Genomic DNA, 18,364 nt, shown 5'->3' with positions numbered 1-18,364 from the left:
CTCCTCAGTCCAAATAATTTTTTCTCTCCAAACATTTTTCCCTTTCATAAATACAGTAAATAGAGTAATTTTATCCTGCTGCTTTTGGTCACAAGGAGTGTAAGAAGAAAACAATTAAATTGTGAGTTATGTTAGCTAAGAAATGTCTTCCCTTTCTGTTTTTCATGCCAACACAAACCTGTGACTGCCAATTTGGATCATAAGGAGAATGGAAGTTGGAACTCTGCTGGAAGTATGGAATGGCACATCCTAAAAATAGAAGTGCAACAGGTATGCCTGTCAGCTGGTCACAGTCTTACCCATTCCCTTACCTGAATGAAACAATCTGGAAATGTTACTTTTCAAAAGATATTTAGAGAAAGACTAAGCGGAGAAGTAGAAATGTATGGGATGAGCAGGAGGAAATAAATGAAAATGCTGATTTTTACATTTTCTATTTCTGACTCTGTTTGCACCCAAAAGTGGACAACTTGCCAGAAAAATATGATTTCTAGCTCTAATCATTCAAATATTTGTGAGGACTGTTGCTTATATAACAACCCTGAGTGTCTGAAAGAGCACATTTCTTTGAACTGTGCAGCTCAGATGGGCTGGTTAAACAATAATAGTAATTAATGCAATTTCCTAAAAGAAAGAACATTCATCCACCAGTGTATTTTACATTAGCAGATGAAAAATTGCAATATCTTACAAACACAGATCGCTAAATAAACAGTAAACAACTGTATTCCAGCTTTTACAAGCTGGAAAGTCAAAGCAGAAAAATGTGAATCTAGCCACACTTTGAATGCAGTTCCAGGAAAAAAAAAAAATCAGAATCACTGTGTTATTTTTGTCTTGTGGTAATGGTCAGAAGTTCTTTTTCTGAGGCAGAAGAGGACCCCCATCAAGAATACATTAGAAATATGCAAAACTTTATATGATGCACAGAGTAAGTAAATAGTTCTAAGCCCACTTAGATAAACATCTTCAAAAATTTCAGTCTGAGGTCAGCTAATGGTAGGAAGCTATTTTTCCTCTCACTCTCCCTTTATTTCATTCCAATCTAACAGGATGCTATAGCTTATGACATATGGTCCCTTAAATTAGGCACTCCAAACCTTGTTCGTTCATCTCAGTGTGTGGAGCCAAAATGTCTATTAATAGGAAAAGCCTTGCCCTGGAAAAATGTGTATGCACCAGTCTGCATTGGGGAAATGAAGGATACGCTACAACAGGGAATAAAATTAATTTAATATGTATTATGGAAAGAACCACTCCAGTGTAATACTGCCAGACAAAGTGGAGAAGTGCTGTTAAATCTTTATGTCTCAGAGGTGTGGTGCATTTAGCAACTTGATGTCTGTGTAATCCAGCATACTGAGTTTCCAGAGTCATCTCCAAGTAATGGACAAGCTCTCCTCTGCTAGCAAAGCCCAGAGAGGAATAAACCAAGACCACCAGCTAAGGCGTTATGTAATTGCCATGGATATGAGCATTCAATGACCTCAGGTGCTGTGTTTAAATGAAAAGATTTAGTCAAAACCAAAAAGACTTGCATGTAAAAAGGACTTGTTAGTAAGTAATTTTTTTTCCTCTTATAAAATAGAAATTCTAAAGCAATGCTATAATGAAAATGCTGACACAAAACAATGATATTAGAAATAACAATGTTATTTGAAATATCCAATAAAATTCCCACCTTCCCATGCAACATGTTTTGTTCAAGTTTAAAAAAAAATCAAAATAATTTAATATACTTTAAAATAATGTAATATATATAAAATGCATCATTTAACTCACTTATGGAAGTGAGTTATTGAACTTAGAGATTATTGCTATGTAAGAATAATATATATGTATGTAATTACCAAGCTCTCTTGATGATTTCAACAGCCATTCCTCTGCGTTTGAAAAATGTAATTTTGCAGCATGCTTCTATACATCATAGCACTGCAGAGATCATTTGCCTAGCCCATCACTTTGGCTGTCAAATGTAACACCCTTTTTCTATCAGATATAAGCAGATTGTTTTCACCTTCAAAGCCTGCACCTCATTATACCTATCATCTCTCATGCAGGATCAAGAAATCACTTCTTTCACTGATTAGCCCATGATGCCAGCCTCCTCCATTGACTTCTTAGATTTTCAGTCTCTCCGTCTGAAGCTTTATCTCATGCCATTCCTTACATTTGGAAAGTGCTCCTTCAGACATCTGTAAAGCTACCTCCTTATCTTCCTTCTAATCCTGTCTGTGAGGTTCCCCTGCCATTATGCCTTCAAAAGAAGTTTCAGAGTTTGGACTGAATTTGTCTAGTTATAATGAGCAGTTGCCAAAAAAAAGATTTCTGGATCAGCTTCAAATGGAGCACTCCCAAAGAGATGAAGATTGGTATTTCCTACTCAGATGCTACACTGTAAATTCTGCATGGTTACTGGTGCCTCATTTTTCAGAGGATGTTCCCTTGCTGTTGTTGGGCAGAAATATATTTCCATTTGAAAACACGGGATGAATATAAGGGTGATATGTCTGGATTTTAGGAGCAACACGTCTGAAATAAGGGAGGGTGCCTTTGCCTTTTCCTTCATATGGCAAGTGTAGCATAGGAAATTGTGCTGTACTTTTGTGGAAATATTGATGGGATAGTTTTAATTGTGGTGACAAGTTTGGGGGAAGTTGGGGGCAGAATATTGCCTCTGCCTTGTTCAAATTTCTGTTGTGGAAAGAATGAGTGGTCACAAGAAGCAGTATTTCACTGGGTCACCATCTCAGATGAGAAGATTTTGCTTTGAAGCAATTACATTTTCAGCTTTGACCTCGAACACATTGGCATGGTGTGTTGTGTCTGTATTCTCATCTCCAGCAGCACTAACTCAGGACCAAGTCATCCCTTTACAGGAATTACCTACAAAGGAAACTGGAAACTCCACAGCATCTCTCTGTCATCCTTCCCTCCAGATGGTGCCTCCAAATCCCTTCTGAAGGCAATTGTGCAAACCAGCATGTAAGTTAGTTCTGTTGGTTTCATCTCTAATTATGGTGAAGATTTTGTTTCAGGGTGCTGGAAAGGTGCCTGCCTCCTTCTCTCCCTCACCTGTGTCTCCTGGCACTCAGCCCCAGCCATCAGAGCACTCCCATGGCTCCTGAAAAAGCAGGAAGAACCAGTTTCCCCAAAGTTGCCAATTCAGATTTTCTTGAGCATCCTTTCTACAAGGTTTTCATCCCCCAATTCATCAGCATTTCCAACTGCTGCAGGACCAGCAGGCTCCTCCATTACTCTGCATGCAGGCACTCAGAGAAACCTTGAGAGCCCTCCATCACTGCGGAGCAGTTGGGCTCACATCTCAGTCTGGCTGAAATACTCTGAAAAATGCTGTGGTGTTCAAGTGATTAGACTGTCTTCCAGAGAAGCAGGGACTAGATCCAATTTGCAAATCTTTAACATATGGGATAACCATTTTTAAAACACCCTTTTAGCTTGCCTTTCCATAATTTTTCAGGAGTGGGTCTGCACTTTTAGAAAGTCAGGCACCAATGGGATGTAGATTGCAAGTCATAGTCTTGGTCAGAATTTCAGTCTGAAAACAACCACACTTGTGCAGATTTCTCAGAAACTGAAATAATTTCCAGACTGAACTTTTTAAACTAAGTTTCAGCATAAAACTGTATTTTTGTAGCCAAACTATAAACCTCCAAAAGAGTTTATGTGGAAAGGCTGAAGCTTTACTTATAGCACTGCAATGTCTATGGCACTCAATGACTTGATGCTGAAGGCTATTAATCCCAAAGAAAACTTTCTTGGAAGAAGTTGAACGTTAGAGGTCAATGAGATCTCAGAGGAAACTGGACTGAAAACAGAGAAAAGCTGATTTTGTCCATGTAAATCAATTGTTACTGTTTCCTGTCTGAGAGAAAATGTAATGCAAAGATTGAGGATTTATGAACAGGAAAAGGGAGAAACTCTAAAGGTCTTGTAAGAAGTGATTAATAACATTGAGGTTTTTTTAGCTAATGCTATTTAAAAACCATGTTCAAAAGCCACACTGATGGTTTAAGGAAAGGATAAACTATGTTCACTCACATGCCCTGGTTTAATACTTGTGGTTAATGTTAAGTAGTGATAGTGTAATTGCAAATACTGTTTTGTAAGAATTGACCTTCACCTTTCAGCAGAATTAAAACAATTAACAGACAATACGCAAAGACTTTTAAGAACATGGCCTAGAAGATTTGAAGAATTTTTTAAAATTGTATTTTGAAGCAAAAATATGTCTGACAGATCTGTTTTGAGGGGAGCAGCAAGAGCATGAGGCTGCAGTAGGCAGAAGTGTCCCAGTGTAGCATGAGAAGCTCAGTCCTGAGTTACTACCAGGGATAGCCACAAGCCCAAGTGCCATTAAGCTCATGTGGCTTAATTCCCTAGGAAGCCATCACATTAGAGTTCCCCAAGTGGTCAAGACTCTGACATAGGCCTTGAATGGCTTCCTGTCATTGGAACTGAAGAATGCTTGAAAACAAAGCAATAAATCCTCTCCTTTGCTACAGACAAGTAAATGAGAAACTCTTTTGGGAGGCTGAAAGCAAAACGTAGCAAGGAAAGCTATTTTGAGTGTTGACTAAACGTCTTTGGGTAGGCTTCAGGCCCCTTATCGGTCTAGGCAACAGGATCCTACTGTGTCTCCTACCAATTTAAGAAATGTTTTTTGCAGCAGTTACAACAGAGAAATTGTCAATTAAAATAATAGTGATTGAGGTATTTTGAAATTTGTCTGCTTCTATTGAATTTATGCAAGTAAATTACTAGCAATTGAAGCTATGTATGTGGGTGGGCTTACAATCATGAATTAATCACAGCTAGCAATTTGTATGTCTCATTTAATGCATTTTCTTAATCTTGTATTGTTGTTCAGATTGTTCCAGAAAAAACAGGAATTTAAAAAAAACCCAAAATGTTTCCATGTGGAAAAACCACAAATCCTACTGAAATGGAAGCATTAACAAACTAGTATTTATGCAAGGTTGTATAGGGGCACTATCCAGCCAGTCTCATGGAATGTTCTACAGCGTTCCCAAAGTCATATGTTCCAAAGCTTGTCCTACACAAAGTGGTGCACAGGGCAGAGGAAGCACAGTGGATCTGTTCCTTCCCTCCTTCATGAAATGTGATGGGACAATAGAGTAAAGTGACTATCGTGCACGAGGAGGAAGACTTTGTATCACCTCCAAGATATGAATTCTGAAAGTGATTGGTAAATATTTCGGAGATGTCTCAGTAACTCATGAAGTGAAGATAGGTGATTCTGCTCCTGTAGACATTTTCTTTGATTTGCTAAAATTGCCACTTGTTTAAAGTGGTTAATGGTACCACTTGTCTGAGTGCCACCAGTAAAAAGTCAAGCCTGACTTTCCCACATTACTGCTTTAAGTTAATTTTGTGAGACTATTACAGCTACAAATTGTATCAGGGCACCACAAATTCACTGTTTACAGCTTCACTGTTTACAGAAGTATTTTATCATTTGAACAATCAAATGACTCATTTTAGTTACTTGTACTCAAATGTTTAGGATAGTTTTGTTATTTTAAATTTTTAAGTTTCAGACTTTTTTCTTCAGTGAAAGAAAAGAGATTTCAATGTGTCAGCAGAACTCCCCTCTGAATGAAAACATAGTTTCCAAACCAGTTCCCCTCTTGGACAAAATTCTTCTTCTCCTAATCCTATGAATGGCACAGTGAAAGCAGAGTGAAATCTTGGCAAGTCAGTATTTCCCCAGAAGGAGTCTCAGCCATTATGGACAGATATATAATTTTTACATTCCATTAAAGCCAATAAACAAAACTGTCAGGATGGCTCATCTTCTAGCAGTCTTACAAGCAAAAAAAAAATTTTCAGTCATCAAAATCATTGGAGCAGTGCAGACTTTCCACATGGTGATACGGCAGCTATGGCACTGCAAAGATCTGCCTCACACCTTGAATTTCTTCAAGCATCTGTGACCAAATCTTCCCTTGGATAAAACAGGGATAATCTGTCTGACTCTTTTAAAAGGGCTATGGAATTTTGCCCCGGTGCTGAACAGTGTTCTGAGAATACAGGTCTGTATTGCTGATCTCCTTCTAGTTTCTGAAAGCTGGAAGCTCAGTCAATGAGCAGTGATGTAGAGAGCGTAAGTACCATGCCATTGATGACTGCAAAATGCACACGTCTATTCCTGATGTCTGTTTGACACATAAGTTTGGTACTGTATTTTTAGTAACCATTAGTAAAGAAAATAGAAGAGAGAATATCAAAATGTTTAATCATGTGTAGTAAATTTCAATAAATTGTTCTTTATACATAGATTAGGACTAAAATGGTGTGCAAATAACATCTATCTCAATGCTGATCCTGGACACATCTCAGTACACCATTTGGTGTTCATTTGGGATTAGATTTCTGTCACCACTACTTTTCCTAACATACCTGATACCTAAAAAGACAAAAAAAAAAAAAAAACAAAAAAAAAAAAAAAAAAAAAAAACAGTTATTTGTAAGTAAGTGAGATTGGGGCAGTATTTTGTGGCATCTTTTGTACTTTTGATTAATGAAAGGGAAAATAAGGTATGTTCAAATTGTAGATTGACTGCTACAGAGCTTTTCAAAGACATCTTCTGTTTTGCTAACTCTGTTGCACACCCAGGGCTAATATGAAGTTAGTGTTTGGATGCCATAGCATGCTCAGCATCTCAGACTGGCTTCTGTACTAATTCCTGCCAAGCAACAATTTTATACCTTCTTTTTTTTTTTTTTTTTTTTTTCCTATGCCACAGAATTGTGCCATTCCTTTGTATCTTAGTGCATATCATCACTGAGAGTACATATCTTTCAGTAGTCTATGATGACAAAGCTCAGGCAACTCAGGGAAACACAGAAAACAAAATTAGAAATAAGGACTTGAAAACACAGCTGGAGATACCCAGAGATGGATGCATCTAAGAGCCAGAGAAGAAATGTGACATATGCAAATGAAAAACAGTTTAAGCTGTTCTTCTGCAACTGTTTGACTTGGACTTTGTGACTTGCTATTATTTTCCTTTAGAAGAGTTTTAGGAAAAACTTTTGATGCTTAATAAGCCAGTTCACAATAATCATATGACTAAAGTTGCATATAGAAGGTGCAGGAAACACCCACCCATGTAAAGATAGATGTGATTTACTCATCTAAATTAGTGCTTGACTAATCATGTCATGAAGAAATTAAGATTTCTGATACTACACTTAATCTTTTATTCATCAGGAATGTTTTGAGTCAGCTGATTTGTTTTTACTTAAACAGAAGAGACTTTCTGGAAAGATAATAAATTAATTTGAATTAAAATTTTAAAAATAAACTCTTGTTTTGCAGAACAAATACAAGAGATTCTGTGAGCAGCCTTCTCTACAGAAAGATGGACTTCTATCTCAGAGCTGTTAAATAAGAGAAAAATTAGGATTAGTCCCATCAGTTCTCAACACTAAAATAATGCCTAATAATGCCTCATTTTCCAGTGATAATTTTTGTAAGTCAAAAGAAGCACCTTTTTGGCATTTTCTCTTTGCAATCAAATTCTCTATGGTAGTCTTTATTGTAACCTTTTCACTAGAGAAGAAACACTAAAAATCATTAAAACTGATATTGTCACATAAGAAAATACAAATGTTTAATAGGAGCCCATTTGAAAATGTTTATTGTGATTTTTTTCTCCCCTCAGAGTAAAGCAATAGCATAATACCCAGCTGCATGATAATATTGGCAAGCAAGGCCATGAATTTCAACTGCAAACCCTAAACACTGAATGTGCTGTGCTTTTTAAAGAAACCCCCTTTTGTATGAGATATGTAATACCCTTTTGTCCTGGAGCAGTTTGCATAATAATAGTTTTCTTTACTTATTTGTTGTCATGTGATGGAGCTGCAAAGTGAGCTACACAGCAACAGCATAAGAGACAATTTTCCATTTTTCTCTATTTTTTTCAGAGATTTTCTTGTTTTTTAAATGTAAATACTTCTATCTTCAGAAAAGAAGATTAGTTAGTTATAAATATTTCAGACCTAACTGTTACTTTTCTTAATATGTGCTGAACTATTTGTGCTTTTCTTTTTCATAAGAAGAAACAGGAACATTATTTCCTTTGCATTCACTCCTGAAGAGCCTGAAGCATATTCAAAAAATTGGGCATAAGATCAACTGGTATAAATCAGCATAACTCTATTCAGAAATACCTCACTCAAGAATTTTACAGTAGAACTACTTGAAGAGAGAAATCAAGAAAAAAATATGTTACTAACTGTATAATTTATGTACTAACTGTATAATTTCTATCAGAATTGTGCATGTGTTACACTGCACCACTGAGATGGAAGGTAATTCCTGAATGAAGAGCCATCTTTAAAACTAGCTATCTAGGATGCACCTGAGACGAAGCATAACACAAAACTGTAGGACTTTTCTGATGAGATTTCCTGTGCAAATTTTTGTAAAGATTCCTCTTGGGCTCTTCAGTGTGTTCTAGTCTGAGTAGTAAGCAAGGAATACAAAGGAGATACAATGACATTGAGGTGGAGCTCAATCTTAGTCACAGTGAAATCTAAGAGGAGGACTAAAGGCAAGGGAAGTTCCTCAGCTCATGTACAGTAAACTAGCCATTATTCTAACTGCTGCTATCAGAAGGTTTTTCCTTTGAAATCAGCAGAATTATGCCAAGTTATTGTAGTTGTGAATTTGGCCATGAGATTACACATAGTTTTGAACCTCTGGCCTGTAAGCACTGCAAAGGGACCATTTCCAAGTAATCCCTCCAAAGTAACAAAAGAAAGCAATGCTATTACCCATTACCTCAAATTCAGAATGCAGAGAGGGTTCATAATCTTACTTGGAATCATTTAGAGGTTTGCAAAGTGAAAAAGGCCAAAACCAACCAGGCTAATTATTTTGGAGAAGTTCACAAGGTGGATAAACATATAACAATACATGGTCAGATCTGAGCACTGCAAAGAATACCCAGGTAGAAAATAAAGCCTTCAGAGCCTGAGTAAATTATTTTATAGTTCCACATGTTAAAATAAGAGACTATTAGACATAGACATTCTTCAAAACTTAGATTAATAAATCAGCATATCCCTTATGAAGCAACCATATTTTACTGTTTTCTGAAATATCTAGGATCTGTATTTGCCAAACAGCTCAACAAGAAATGTTCCCCGCTCCAACCAGTAGAAATTAATACCAGAGACAGAAATCCTATCACTGAAGCCATGGAGGAAGACACACACTCCAGGTAAGACAGTATTATAATGATTTTATGTACTGTAAATCTTTTAATCTCGACTCTCACAATTGAGCCATGAGGTTCTGTCCTCTGAGAAATAAGAGTTGCTTTATATCAGTTGGATACAGGATCCTCTTAATGCACCGCTGGCTGAACACCATGTCTTACACCCTGTCTTAGTGGCAGAGAAATATATTAGATTATATCATTCCCTTTGCCTAGGGACCCTGAAAAAAGTATTTCAGGAGGAAAAAGTTCAGTGGAGCTTTCTGAAATACTTTATTAGAAAGGTACAGCCCATCCTTTACTTATCATGTCATTATAAGGCACTCTGAGGTTTTTTGGGAATAAGTTCTTGTGACTCATAGTCATCATCTACCTGTCCTTGGGATGCCACTCTTTTATCCACTTTTCTTGTTCCACTCCCCCCATTTCTGGGGTTCTGTGATTTTTTTCTGCTTCCTAACAGATGTAGCAAGAACCTTATGTGCTCACCACGTTCTTTTTAAATTTCTTAGAAGTGTTGAAGTTTTTGTTCACAGAACACTGAATAAGAATTAAATTCTTCTGTTAAAAAATACCACAACTTTTCAAATATGTCACTTTTATGTGACTATTTTAAAGTGATGCAGATGGAAAAAATGGAGGAATCAGCCATGGGGCTTATTTGATTTTCTGAAACAACTGTTGCTTAGTTTGTGAGGTAATGAAGTCTCTACTAAAAGCACTACATTCACCTTTTTCCTACTAATAATCCTTGTTCAGATGATTTGGCAAGTCTATCCAGGTATTGCATGGTGTGCAGCCTTTTTCTGATACTTTGAGACAAGTAATTTTTATTATGTGGGAAGTATAAGTCCATTCCTGGTAAGCATAATTCAGTTACATTCTGATACTGTGCATTCGGACTTGGAAAAGCAAATATTTCCTAGTGCTAGCTGCAGTGGGTAGTGTTGCAAGATAATGACAGACTAAGAGAAATTTACTCCTGTTCTTTTCCTGTGACAACTCAGTAAGAATGCACTTTCAAGGGAAACTAAGCATTTTAGTGTTTTGTGGCATCTGTGCATGAAAATTCACCACAAATAGTCTTCTGGTGATCCAGTCACTGAGAAACACTCCCAAACAGCCAAGACCTGAGTCTAATGAATTTAAAAGCTTATACTATGTTCTTTGGTTACATGTGCTTTAAAACAAAAGGTTTATTCCCACATGTTGGCATGTCTTTATTGGCATCATTTATTTACTTTTTATAGGAGTGAGAGCATAACTACTTTTATGTCAGCACATTTGATTGTGTATGACTGACTTTGACACTTACAGGGATCTATTGTTGGTTAGGAGGAAAAACAAAATTTCTGTAGAGTGTTTAGTTAACTCTCTGTTGAAGTTAAACAAGACATATCTTTGGAAATCTCTTAAAGAATTATTTCTAATGGCACCACTGGGACCCTTGCTTTGCTTATAAAAATATATGTGAATTTATAAAGGACAAAGATACAATTATCCCAGGATAGCTTCAGGAAAAAACATCATACCTCTTTCAGAGGAGGTACACAGATATGGAAAGCAGCATGGGCAGCTGGCTTTTATTTCCAATATGAGGCATATTCTTCTACCACTTCTTATGGTCAAAATTAATTCCCTTTAAATCAAGGTATTGTATTTCCTAAGTGGAATTAGTCCTTATTCATGTAAGTACAAGACAAGGAACATTCTTAGCCAGGATTTTAATATTGTCAGTGATGAAAATCTGAATGCTTGAAGTCTCTCAGAATTCTTAGCTCTTTGAGAGACAGACTCTCAAAGTCTGCCCGAGTTTAATCCAAGAAATTACAAACTCAGTCTCATTGTAACAAAAGAAATAATATTCATGGGCATTTTTTTATTTTCTAGATCAAGTGTTCTGTCCTCTACTTTCCCACTAAAGCTTTTCTGCAAAGTTCTTATAGAGCTGAATAAACCTTGTTAATGTTGTTAATTACATGTTGTATTAAAAACACATCTGGAAATTACATTTCTCACAAGTTGGTGTTTAATTATCAACAATTATTTCTCTTGACTCCCCAGTGAGCTGCTTATGAAGATGGAGGGACTCTCAGATGGGCAGAACTGAAGTCTGAGTTGGAAGAGGATCTTTAAAAGATCCTCAGTTCTCCCAGCATCTTTGTGTATATAAGCCTGGGGTGTGGTTGTCCTTCTTTACACCTGGTCTCAAGCATGAATTACTGTAACAGCACCTCCCCTGACAGTGAAGTGCTCCCTCAAGAGATGTGAGCTTATTGTCTGGGTACTGCTGCTAGGAAAAGCAGCTGATCAGGGGGCCAGGGTGGCAGCCAGTTGATGTAATACATGCTTGATAAAGCTCTTATCAGAGCCTTGCACACTTTCAGGAATGCTCACAATGCATCTGGATTTATCAATATGAAAAAAGCCCCATTCTTTCTTCATTTCACTCACCTGTTGGAAGCTGGCCCCACAGAGCTGGGTATTAGGAAATGCCGTGGCAGGAGTGTCTTCCCTCTGTAGCTGCTGTGGTGATGTGAGCAGGGCAGAGTGCTCTGAGCTGCTCTTCTCCAGCCCTGCAAATCCTTTGAAGGCTTCTCAGGTGCTCCCTGCAGAGAATCATCTCACTCTGGCAGAAACAGTAGAAAAAAGGCCATCAGGACTGAGCTGGGGACAAATCTCTGGCATGATGTTCAACTGCAATTTTCTCTTCCCAGGCTTTCAATAGGGAACCACATTCAGGGAGGAGAAGGATGATTTTATTTAGCCTCTAGATACTTTTGATTAATGCTATGTAAGAATATGAAATAAAATGCAATCCCTTATTTTTTATAAAACCTCCCATGTTAATTATTATTAAGCAAATCATGTCATTTCCTTCAAATCCTTATGCAGCAAACAGCTTCCATCAGTCAGAAGGGAGTAATTCTTAAACAAAAGACATTCTTTAAAATTACATTAATTTCTCTGTATTGCCAAGAAAGATGACCAAAGGAAAGCCTTTAATCTTGGAGAAAATTCTAAGAAAGGTGTTTGCTAGATACATAAGTGGCTTGCTGATCCTTGATTTAGCATCACTGCTCCTTTTTGCAGCTGCTGTGTAAAATGCAGATTAGCTCTCAGACACCTTTCAGGAAGGATTTGATGGATGGCCCTGGGTTGCCCTAGCAGCCCCTACACCCTTAAGCTGAGTGATTACTGAAGCAAAGGGGTGGCACCCCCCTTAGCCAACCTTGACAGTCTCTATATACCTTGGCACTTTCTGGCCTTTCAAATGATTTTTCAAAGCCTTGGCCACAGGGGTGCAACTCAAGACACCCTGTTACATGCACCTCTCTGAGATGGAGGGACCATTGCTGTACTGGAGATAGGAGCAATTACATGCTTTTAAAATTTAACTGGAATGATACTGGGATAAGTAATTTTGTAAGAATGTAAACAATGTGAAAAGGAGAAGGTGATGTGCTGATTACCCTCAAATAAGTGAAGCTTTCCCATATGTAAGAAGTTCTACAAAGGCATTCTGGTTAAATAAAAACTGTTAAATAGATTTTAACTGCTACTGCAAAGTTTATAACTTTAAAGACTCTGGGCATATTTGCCCACACAAAGTTTTGCATCCTCATGTCTTTGATCTACTGAATCACCAGTCTGATGCTTCACCAGTCTAATTATAGTAGAATAATTATAGGCCTGATTTTTTTTTTTTGGGGGGCGTGGGGGAAGTAGGGGGGCAGGGAAGGAGGAGATTGTTTGGTTTTTTTATTATATCAAATTCATCTGTCGCAGTCTTAGTCATGAAGAGTTGGCTGGAACACACAAGAACTGTGGAATATTTGGGTTTACTAATAGCTTCATCAAAATGTACCACTATGGTATCAATTTTGTCAGGGACAATTTTGTAACTTGGAAGATCCTTTGTAACCTTAAGAAAGTTCACAGAGTACAGCAGGGGACAGGGCAGAGGAAATCAAGCAGAAAATGCAGATGCACACATTACACTTGGGGAGGTTATAGCAGCTGGGTATTGTATTCTGCTGATTTGCAAAGGAACCAGTTTATGTATCAGCTTAAAGATAATTTGGTCATCTGTCACAGGACATCTGCTTCCTGCAAACTGACTCTATCCTTTCTTTTCACTTACAGTCCTGACCATTGAACCACTGTGGTTGAATTATGCAAAACTGGGGTTAAAGATTCAAGATATTGCTCAGATTGTTCTGCAATAAACTCTTCTGATTCAACAGTGTCAGCAGGAAGGAGCCCATGAGTGCCAAACTAACCCCATCTCTGCAGCCAGTTGGGCCATCACATGAAAGCAGGATTCTTGCTTCTCAATTACTCAGCTCTGTTGTCCAGGTGATTTTTTGGATGTGTGACTGTTCTACTGTCTTTGATTTCCCATTTATACTTCTTGCTAATTTCTTCATGGCTTGCAGAAGGCATTAATGTCTTCTCTGCTCCTGCAGTCCCCACTCACATAAAAGCTTCGCCACAGTATGCCCTTTTATACCTTAGTCATTCTTGCTTACTGCTCCACAAAGGACATAGCTGATCCTGGGAAATCTCTTTCTCTGGCATGCTGATGTATTGTGCTTAATGTATTATCAACAATGACAGAGCTGCCTCAGGCAACTCCAGCAACACAGAAAGCATAGGGAGTTTTATACAACGGTTCTTTTGGAAAAAAGTGTGTAACCCACACAGAAAACTTTCTCCCTTTGGTTTCCTGCAGGTCGAAGCAGCAGTTGGTGCTACACAGAAAGACAAGCCAAGGAGACCTTGCTCAGGTAAATCAAATCTGAAAATAGTGGTAACTATGCTGGAGTTTATTTGTGCTGTCTGTTCATGTAACACTGCAGGAGCTTTATGCAGCACACACAGACAGCAAGTTCTAGAAGGGACCCGAAAGGGCAGCCCTGCTCTCATTTCCAGGGCTGTGCTGTACATCACTGCTGCTACTGCATTTGCATGAGAAAGCAAGAAAGCCTTGTTGAAAGGTTGCACGTGCTAATTAGTGTGGGGAAATAGAAGGAGGCATTTCAGAAAAACTTCACATACCTTGCACACAGTGCAGGTCATCTCGCATTTATATTTGTGCTCCTACAGTTGCAAGATGTTTCAAGTCTGAGAGACAGGGATGCTGTCCCAAACAGATTTTTAAATTGTTTTTCTCTTTAAAAAGTCCAGAGTGAGTGAGAGTGAGTGTTTTTCTTGACAAACTGTTGACAGTTCTGTAATTCTGGGCATTATGAGTGCTAGCATAAATCCCATGCATGTGTTTCTAAACTGAGAGTCCAAATTAACCTTATTTCCTGATCACAATGTAAAGAATTATTCAATATTCAGAAGGAAACCCATCTTTCAGTGAGTTTTACTTAGTTTAGAAGCTTGTAATGAATAGGAATTTTTAATCTATTTGAAATGTCCTTTCAAACTGAGCTCTAGCTATAACCGGTCCTTCTGACTAGCTGGGTACAGTTGGAGTGCCAGCAGCTAGAAATACAAGTGCACAGTGCTCTTCTGTCCTGACAAGAAACTTGAAATCTCTCTATTCTGGAACTCAGCCAGAAATGTTCTTGTATGCCTTCTCTCCTGACCTCAGCTGTCGCAGTGGCTCCCAGCACCACGCAGGAAAGCATCCTGGTTTTCCATCAGACTCCATTTTGATATACCAGGGAGCTGAAGAACACAGGTTTTTGAAACACGTGCAGTGCTGCGTGTGTTTTGTCTCTATTTCTACTACACCATGTGTACACATCACTGTCTAGGAAACTGGTACAGATATTTTTTGGAGCTGAGGGAAAGGGGGGGTTTATGAACTACATCTTTTTCAAAAGCAGACCATGCAGAATGCTGCTCAAATTGCTCACAGGGCTGAGAGAGGTGTTTGGTAGGCCACTGTTGCATGGCAGAAGCATTCCTCCTCCATCCTGGACAAAGCTTATACTTAGAAAATTATACAGTGAAAATGAATCTGCAGCTGACCATTTAATCAAATTTAATTTTTTTTTTTTTTTACATGCCTGTCCCTCCTTTATCTACTACCATGGTGAACAGAGGCAAACTTGGGCACTGCAGTGGGACAGAGCAGTGTTTCATAGGACAAAAAGCATGACACCAGTCACGTATTTTCCCTCTACTTGTTTCATGGTGGGGGCCATCCCTCTTTTTGCTATTTCTTTTACCCTGGGCTCAGAAGTCAGTATGAGCAGCAACTGGCCTTCACAAATGTGCTAAGGAGGAGCCTCTTGGGATGGCTTCTCAACATGCTTTATCTTTTGCTGACAAATTGGTGTCAGGGCCAGAACTTAATGAAGTCTTCAGAGAAAATTTTTCAGCAAATCTGGGGATCTCAAGGGTGTGGACCTGCAGTGAAACCAGAGTAACACAATTTATCTACTTTTGCTCATCTTCTGAAAGGCTGAAAATTCAGCTTTGCGGCAAACTGTAAAATCACCTTTCTAGCTGCACCCACTTTGTTATTTTTCAGGTTTCCTTACATTCCAAAAAGAGAGCCCAAGTCACTAGCTTGGAGTAATCTGAAGTTAATCTCCCACTGATACCTTCATGAGCATCTCTGCTACACCCCTCAAGAAAATGACCCCAACAAAGCTGTACAAACATGGTGTGTCTGTGATTCCATTTCCCTCTGGACTGTGGAGCTGGATTCATGTCACCAGGTAGGTGCTACTCTTTTTCCAGCAGGACCATAACAAAGTTTGCTCCCCTGTCTGTTGAAGAAACTCAGGAGACAAGACGTCGTCCCAAAGCATTTCATTTCCAGTGCTGGACTGATGTTTCTGTCACAAAAGAGAGCTTCCAGTGCTTGGGTAGGACCTTTTATGGGATTGGCTCATGTACCACAGAACTGCTTTGCTTCCTCATTCAGATGTAGGCAGGACAAGCAAAAGGGCAGCACTGGGCTGTTGAAGACTGGGACAATAGCTGTAGAAATAGGGCTGTCTAAGGTAAGTTACTTTTCCTGAGCATTAGCAATTTGGAGGGAAAATATAAATAATGTCTTGAGTCTGGAAATATTAATGTAAACTTGCCAAATTTGGTTCTTTCTACTGAAAAATAAGTGAGCAGGAATATTTTCCTTACTTCTAGGAGTCAAGGAATTTTTCTCCATATGAAAACAGATAATTTGTCAAAGGAATTGGCCGCACTAATCTCCTGGTAGAAAAACACCCACTTACCAAAAACCAGAGGCCCATTGGCCATCTCAGTCCACAGACTAGAAACTGAATGCACAACTAAAATCAGTAATTGCTGTCTGATAGATTTATATATATCTATATATGGATACAGAAGTTCCATATGGTGTTGCTGCTGAGCCAGGAGCTGGGGAGCACTGCCCTTACAGCACCCCAGAAATGGGGCTGCTCGCTCTGGCTCTGAAGGACAGACCTCAGCTGGCCAGCATCAGCAGGAAGTGCAGATTCACTTGCATAAATACAGGTACTGATCTTTGAAAACTGCTGCTCTGAACTGCCTCCTTTGCACCAGCAGTAAAACAAGGCAGTAGAGTTAGTCCTGGCTGGTGAGGAGACACAAGTCCTACACATAAGTCCAGCTTTGTTACTGGAGAAGTGTTACTTGCTCAGATGTTGAGGGAGGAGGGCTTAATTCCTGTTCATACCTTTTGTTTAACTTGCATAAATGCACAGTAGGTCTTTGTAAATCACCTTCACAAGATGTATTTTCTGTCTTAAAATTTCATGTTGTAATGAACAGTCAAGAAATCCAGATGTGCTGTTACAATCAGAGCATTTTAAAGGGGCAGATGTTCTAGTACCCTCTCAGGACATTTCTGTCTCTTTGGTATTGTTTCATTGTTTAATGTCAAGGCACTTGATTTTCTCAACATCATCGGGTAATTTTTATGAAACAGGCAGCTAGATACAGTAAATGCTAATGTGCAGCACCAATCCTTTTCTTCTGATTCCTATTCTGGTTTTATACATAACCTGTGCAATTAAATGTTTACATTAAACAGATTCTTTCTTTGAAAGCTTACTTAGCTTTCAAATTTAGATTTGAAAAATACATGAAAGGAATTAAATTAAATGTTTACTTTGGATAGCACACCGACAAACAAAAGGAAATCCCTTGCTGCAGGATATTGCAGTCACAGGTCACGAATGTTTAAGCAGGAGTTACTGCCATCCAGAGGAGAAAAGCCATAAGCTGCCGTATTTCATTATTTTTTAAGCATGGAAAGGTAAGCCTAAATGGTTCATTCAGTTTCTTTCATATTAAGGAATCAAAGAATATAGAAATATTATAAATGTAATATTTTAAATGGATCTGCAACAGAAAGCACCCAGGACCCCCAGAGGTTGCTAAATCAGGGGACTGGGAGATGCTGTGGGTTGAAGGGATTATTTTCAACTCTTAATAACCAAACTAGGAAAAAAACCCTATGTGTCCAGCTCCGAAAAAAAGGGTCCCTCCCTTTTCAAACCCCCTTTCCCACAAAAGCACAGTAGGAAACAAAGAAATGAGTCATTTGGGGAGACAGAAAAGGGGAGAATGAGAAATTCAGCATGTCCCTGAAAGCAAACAAAAATAAAAGTTCTGAGCTGAAGGAGAAAAGAAAATCCGAGGGGGGAAAATATATTTGAATTTAGTGTCTATTTGGGCAAGCCATGGCCAATCGCAAACTGTAGAAAATCGAAGAATGGCAGTTCATTTTGTACAAAAAACAACTAAAATCTTTCCAGGACAGGTCTTTTTTAATATCTCAGAGAAATTGGAGGTCAGGATCCTTCTAAACTTTATTTCTTCGATACCTTTTTCTTCATCAGGAACTAAAGTCCAGGTGCTCGTGTCTCTCCTCAGGCCCATGCGGGATGGGAGGAGCGGATGCAGCCATTCCCCACTCCCCATTCCCCACTCCCCATTCCCCATTCCCCGTTCCCCATTCCCCATTCCCCATTCCCCACTCCCCATTCCCCACTCCCCATTCCCCATTCCCCATTCCCCACTCCCCATTCCCCGTTCCCCGTTCCCCATTCCCCACTCCCCGTTCCCCACTCCCCACTCCCCACTCCCCACTCCCCATTCCCCATTCCCCATTCCCC

The 18,364-nt window shown here is 38.8% G+C and overlaps 1 protein-coding gene across 3 annotated transcripts in view; it reads left to right on the top strand.

Moving 5' to 3' along the window:
- LOC110479824 (uncharacterized) overlaps positions 1-18,364 on the top strand; it is a 112,900-nt gene that overhangs the window by 72,260 nt on the left and 22,276 nt on the right. Inside the window, exons 3-10 of one of the 3 annotated variants that reach the window (XR_014956931.1) lie at positions 205-270; positions 2,880-2,985; positions 9,164-9,278; positions 13,422-13,634; positions 14,011-14,065; positions 15,769-15,958; positions 17,365-17,502; positions 18,089-18,295. The gene's annotated coding sequence lies outside the window, so the exon portion shown is untranslated. The other 2 variants (XR_014956930.1, XR_014956932.1) reach the window with 2 other exon arrangements.

This window comes from Lonchura striata, chromosome 8 (assembly GCF_050655825.1).
Source record: "Lonchura striata isolate lonStrDom1 chromosome 8, ASM5065582v1, whole genome shotgun sequence".
In the NCBI taxonomy this organism is placed as follows: Eukaryota; Metazoa; Chordata; class Aves; order Passeriformes; family Estrildidae; genus Lonchura; species Lonchura striata.
Note: the sequence above shows the minus strand (reverse complement) of the source record. Positions and strands in the feature narration are given on the sequence as shown.